Source organism: Suncus etruscus, unplaced genomic scaffold, assembly GCF_024139225.1.
Source record: "Suncus etruscus isolate mSunEtr1 unplaced genomic scaffold, mSunEtr1.pri.cur scaffold_176_ctg1, whole genome shotgun sequence".
Classification (NCBI taxonomy): Eukaryota; Metazoa; Chordata; class Mammalia; order Eulipotyphla; family Soricidae; genus Suncus; species Suncus etruscus.
In genome coordinates this window covers 1-6,291 of record NW_026060391.1, presented here as the reverse complement: position 1 = coordinate 6,291, position 6,291 = coordinate 1, and the positions used below count along the sequence as shown (strand labels likewise).

At 45.2% G+C, this 6,291-nt stretch overlaps 1 non-coding gene across 1 annotated transcript; it reads right to left on the bottom strand.

Moving 5' to 3' along the window:
- Positions 1-2,972: 2,972 nt before the first annotated feature.
- Positions 2,973-3,077, bottom strand: LOC126000707 (U6 spliceosomal RNA). The gene has a single exon (XR_007492846.1). It is a non-coding gene; the product is annotated as a U6 spliceosomal RNA (small nuclear RNA).
- Positions 3,078-6,291: the final 3,214 nt, after the last annotated feature.

Sequence of the window (6,291 nt, the reverse complement as noted above, 5' to 3'; positions counted from 1 at the left end):
TATATACCCTAGGAACACAAAAACACAATTCAAAAGTTCCTTTCTCACACCTATATTCATTGTAGCATTATTTACAATAGCCGCTCTATAAACAACCAAGATCCCTTCAACAGATGAATGGCTAAAGAAACTCACCTAAATCTATGCAACGGAATATTATGCAGCCTTCAAGAGAGATGAAGTCATGAAATTTTCCTAAACATGAATGTACATGGAACCTATTATGCTGAGTAAAATAAGTCAGAGGGAAAGAGATAGACAAAGAATAGTCTCAGTCATCTATGGGTTTTAAGAAAAATTAAGGACTTTACTGTAACAATGTCCATAGACAATAGAGATGTGGGCCAGAAGGACCCCCTCACAATATGAAGCTCACCAAAAAGAGTGGGGTGTGTAGTTAGGGAAATAACTACAGTACCAACTATCATGACAATCTTTTTGTTTGTTTGTTTTTGGGTCACACCTGGTAGCGCTCAGGGGTTACTCCTGGGTCTATGCTCAGAAATCACTCCTGGCTGGCTCAGGGGACCATGTGGGATGCGGGATTTGAACCACTGTCCTTCGGCATGCAAGGAAAACACCTTACCTCCATGCTCTCTCTCTGGCCCTTATCATGACAATCGTAATGAGTGAGAGAAGTAGAGTGCCTGTCTGGAATATAAGCAGGGGTTGGGAAGGACAGAGGGGTGGCATTGGTGGTAGGAATGTTGCACTGGTGAAGGCGGGATGTTCTGTTTCTGACTAAAACGCAACTACAGTCATGCTTGTAATCATGGGGCTTAAGAGAGATTTTATAAAATAAATAAATAAAATTGTCTTCAATTCATTTTTTGGGCCATACCCTGTGTTGCTCAGAGGGTCATTCCTGGCTCAGTATTCAGAAATCGCTCCTGAGAGCATGGGGAACCCTATACAGTGTCAGGGATCAATGATGTGTCAGTGGTGTGAAAGATAACATATTCACAGTTGTACTATAAAAAAAAGGGTCGGTGGGAGATAAAAATTAAAAAAAGAAAAAAAGTGTCCTAGTAAGGAAATGAATGGAAGAGGAAGTAAATGTCTCCTCAAGGTTTGCAAGCAAACAGCAGGGAGGAGCCCCAGGACAATGAAGTCTTGAGATACTCTCAAAACAAGACCTGATTAAGCACACCTGTGACCTGAAGCTACAGCAGACCCAGAGGATGGACCCTCCCCCGCTCAGACAGGCAGGAAAGGAGGCCAAGGGAGGGAAGCCAGAGACCTTCAATTACCCACCCTGCCTCTGGCAACCACCCTAGCAACAGGACAGTTAACCAAAGTGGAAAGCCCCAGGAGGGCGGGTTGGGAAAACATCTAGAAAAGCCTACTTGGAACTAAGGACCCATCGCCTGGGGCCCTTGGCAGCATCTCTCCCTGGTGAGACCTGGGGGCTTTCAAGCCTTCATTGGGGAAAGTGTATCTAGATGAGCTCTTTCTCTGATGTGGAGCCACATCCTGCAATAATCAGGGCTGATGGGGGCTCTGCAGTCAGAACTGTCTGCCAGGCCTGACTTTCCTGCACAGCTCAAGTCCTGGAGCCCCCAATCACTCCCCAGGAGCTGGATCTGGAGACAGTGAAGGGACAGATTCCCTCTAGGGGCGCCGCCTCTTCCCCCCAGTTCCTAGGAGCCACCCGGGGCCTCCTGGCATCACTTGGTCTGTTCTTCCCTTGGTTGTGTCTGAAAATTCCCTCGTGGCCTTGTTCAAGCCCGTGTTCTCCCTCGACCGCCTGCTTCTCCATAGATCATAGAACTATTTCCCATAGATCTAGATCACTGTGGGGTGTCCCTACTGAACCCCACTCACGTGCTCGCCAAGACAAGTGCCCTGGGAAGCTGGTTGGCTGGACTTGCCTCTTTCTCGGTCCCCTCTATCACAGCGACCGTGGATGCGCACAGGAACAAAGCAAACGAAACCAAACTGTCCCTCGCTTGGTCCTTCCATCTCCAGGGCCGCAACCCTGGCCACCCCCGACCCTCCTGGGTCCCCGCCGCTCACCTGGCCAGACCCTGGGCCTCCACTCTAGGGCGCTCAGAGCAACTGCTGGATGGCTGGAGAGGAAAATCGTTCCTCCAGACTCCCCCTGCGCCCGCAGGGACCCCAAGACCTGCTCTGGGTTCCCTAGTAGGCAGCTCAGGGCCCAAAGCCTGAAAGGGAGGAGCAAAAGATGCTGAGACTTCCCAGACCTCACAACCACTTCCAGCCAACCTCTTAAAGGAGCACCAGCAGCTTGGCATCAGGCACTCCTGTTTTCAATTTTGCACTCAGCTCTTAATAGCATTATGCACTTTATTTTCGAAAGAATTTCATTGCATGGGCCAGAGAGATCACACAGCGGCAGGGCGTTTGCATTGAACACGGTCCATCCGAGACAGAACGGGTTCGATCCCTGGCACCCCATATGGCCCCCCCAATAATGCCAGCAGCAATTTCTGAGAGCAGAGCTGGAGTAAATCCTGAGCACAGCCTGTGGCGCTCCAGGGTTACTCCTGGCTCTGTTGGCAGGCTCAGGGGAACCTAAGGGATGGCAGGAATCGAACCACAGTCAGTCCTTGGTCGTCCACGTGTAGTGCAAAGGCCCTACAGCTGTGCTATCTCTCCTGCCCCCCCTCAACAGGAACTTACATGGCACATGTGGTTTGATTTTAGAATACAGACCACATTTGCAGGATTCTGCCTTTCACCAATTTACTTTTGGAGCAGGATTTCCACATAGGAGTGGTAAGAATCGCAAATTCCAAATCAATGTGTTTATTGTGGTGGCAGGATAGCTCAGTATTGCAAACACGTAAGACTTGTAAAGTGGGACCCTGGGTTCCAGCCTTGTTAGCTCAATGTGGTCTCTACATTACTGGGAGAAACAAGAGCTCAGTGTGGGGAAAAGTTGACTGTTAGTCTCATCTGAGTGCTAGCATCAATTCAATACACTTTCTAACCAAAATGAACAGTATTTTTTTAAATAGAAACTCTTCACGAATTTGCGTGTCATCCTTGCACAGGGGCCATGCTAATCTTCTCTATCGTTCCAATTTTAGTATATGTGCTGCCGAAGCGAGCACTGAATAGTATTTTTTAGAGCTAAGAAATTTTGTGATTTGTGGAAAATAGATTAGGGAGGGAAGAGATACAGAGATTTTGATTTGATGAAAGATTAGATCAAGATCTTAAATTGACTCATTGTTGACTGGATCTATATTCCACTGGGAAATTCTCTTCCTGTTTTGCCTGGGGATGGAAACTTGTGTCTCATTTGCATTTTCATGGTTCTTTGACCCTCACAATGTATGACTGGGGAGTACACTACCAGAGTAGTGCCAGGTGGGACCCCTGTGTATAGAAAAAATTAAAAAAATAAAACTGTGCTCATAGAAATATGGGAGGCTTATGCCTACAGTGGATCTTTTCTTCTGTTTGGAACAACACTGGCAATATTCAGAGGTTCCTCTGGAGCTGTGACTTCTGGTATGTCAGGGATTGAACTTCCAACTGTAATACTTGCATCCTCCTTGCTTTCCTATTGCTCTGGCCCTACAGAGGTATTCAAAACACTGATATGGCCATTTTCTTTCTGTATTGTGGGGCATTTTCATCGGGCCTTATGGCATATACTCACAATTCCCATACTGAGCTATAAGCAAGCCCAAACGAGGATGGGTTTAATGTTTGTTTTAAAATGGTGCTTCAGGTTCTGCAGAGGAATAGATTCATACTTCCATGCTTGTTCACTGAATTAGTGAAACAGAGTCATTTTCACAATACCTTCAACTGTTCCACATTCACAAAACTTTTAGTCCTAATAGTAAAAAAACTGAGTCATAGCAACATCACAGTTAGTAATTATTATTCTTTGGTCACGGTCAATGTAGGTTCAATACCAGATATCCCAAATGGTCCCTTCAGTGTCACCAGGTATGGCCCTAAGTTCATAGCTAGAAGGAATACCAGAGATCAGAGGAAGTGGCCACAAAATCAAAAAAATTCTAAAAGAATAGAAGACTGGGTCTCGGAGGAAGAATAGCAGGAAGTGTACTTGAATTGCACTCAGCAGACCAAGGGTGAACCCTTGGCACCCCACGAGTTACCTGAGCAGTGCCAAGGCTGATCCTGACTTCAAACCCAGGAGTAGGCCCTGAGAATAGCTAGGCTTGATACAAAGACTTAAAAATTTCTTGAAAATTGAACATAATATGATAAAAAAAGGCCTCGGGTAAGGTACTTAGAGCCTCATAGACTCAGCCTGCCTGTCCTTGAGGTACAAATATTTATGTTTAGAGCCAGTATGCATGGTACAGAAAATGAAAAACAGAATCCTGCTGATTGGTTTACTACGTTTTGCTCTATCAATGTTATGAAAAAACTGTAAAAGTGTCAGAAATAAGTTCTGGACAAGGGGAGAATGTCAGAGTAATCATAGAACAAGCAGGAGAGGGTATTACAGTGGGACCGATAACTGGTCACTTAGGGTCCAAAAATCATGGTTCAGACATTTTTTAGCTATCTAAGACCATTTTTTGTTTGGAAATATTTCTTCAGAGACCTCTACACTTGTAGAAAACTGTTTTTCTGCGATGGAAATAACACATGAAGTGTGGCATTGACCTTGGAGACTCAAGGGAAAGAGAAGTTATTGGAAGAATTCTGTGCTGTTCCTTAGGAAAGCAGCAAGTCCTGCTGGGTTGTGAGTGATCCTGAGCTGTGGGACAGAGTCTCAGGGGAACCACCCTTCCCACATCATGATGGGAGTGATAACTCGGGCGTCATCTGGTCATGAGGATCCAGAACAAAGAGAGTGTCCTTGCTATGGAAAACCAGTCCATTGGGCATAGTGCTACTGAGACCTGTCCGCACATCCCTAGACTCAGTCCTCCACAGTAGGGTAACCGTGGGCCAAGCATGCAACTGTGTTAGTTCTCAACCTCTCATGTTGACAGGCTCTCAAGCACATTTGTTATGGAGAGGAGACCTCCACATTTAAGCAGTGTGAGAGGGCCTTCCCATGTGGTTGGCAGAGTGATGTGACCTCAGTCCAACTATTGCAGAGGTTCCCTCTATCAGTGAACTGGATACACTCTGAGTCAACAATCATTCTCCAGTCATTCTTCCCATCTGCTTGGCACAGTGTTGTGTCCTCAGGCATGCCTATTGCACAGGATTCCTCTGACTATCAGTGAATTGGACACAGTCTGAGTCAACAGTCACAACCCAGTGATCCCAAGATAGCCTAGACAGGAGACAAATGTCATCTATTTCCTAAATATTGCAAGGCCTTTACTTACTCTTCATCTCTTACTGTACACAAGAAAATTCATACAGGAGAGAAGCCTTATACATGTCAGGAGTGTGGAAGGGCCTTCACTCAATCATCACAGCTTACTATGAACATACCTGTTCACACTGGTGAGAAGCCCTGTATGTGTCAGGAGTGTGGGAAGGTCTTCACTCAGTGATTTTTATAAATCACTAAACTAAATGAAAAGTTGATGCAGTGATTGAACATTTCCTACATAATTAAAAGTAAAATCAGTGCGTAGCCAAGATTTTAGGAGACCTGGGGTTTGCACAAGTTCCCACCATTTGTTTTTGGGCCACATCTAGTGATGCTCAGGGGTTACTCCTGGCTATGTGTTCAGAAGTTGCTCCTGGCTTGGGGGACCATTTGGGATGCCGGGGATCTAACCAAGGTCTGTACTGGGTCAGCAATATGCAAGGCAAATGCCCTACCACTGTGCGATCACTCCAACCCCATGTTCCAACCACTTATAGAACATTTGATGTCTGACACTTTGTCCTCCTTCTAACACACAAGCAAATGTTTCAAAATACATTTCAACTATGTTCACATCCAGCATATTTATCACATCATGCAAGAGAGAGGGAATTTCTGAAGATACTTTCCTAAATAGATATCCTTTCTGGTTTTGTGAATGTAATAAAAACATGAACGTGGTCTGTGGGGGTAACTCTGCATGGTTCTCAACTTGAAGTTTTGCAGAAGAAAATGGATAGAATCAAAAATCAATGTTTAGGCAGGGGTGTTGAACAATATATTGCATTAAACTGAATTATCCAAGCTTCTTTTTACTGCTGCATTCACCACCACTTTTGGTAGCCAGAGTTTGACAAATCACCTGAGGGTCTGGGTTGACTTCACTAAGGGTGCTTGTGCTTATTAACACAGAAAAGATGAAAGGAAAAAGTAAAGGGAATTTACATGTGTATTTTAATGGGGTCCAAATAGTTCAGCCTGCAAGGTTGATAAACCACACAGGGGAA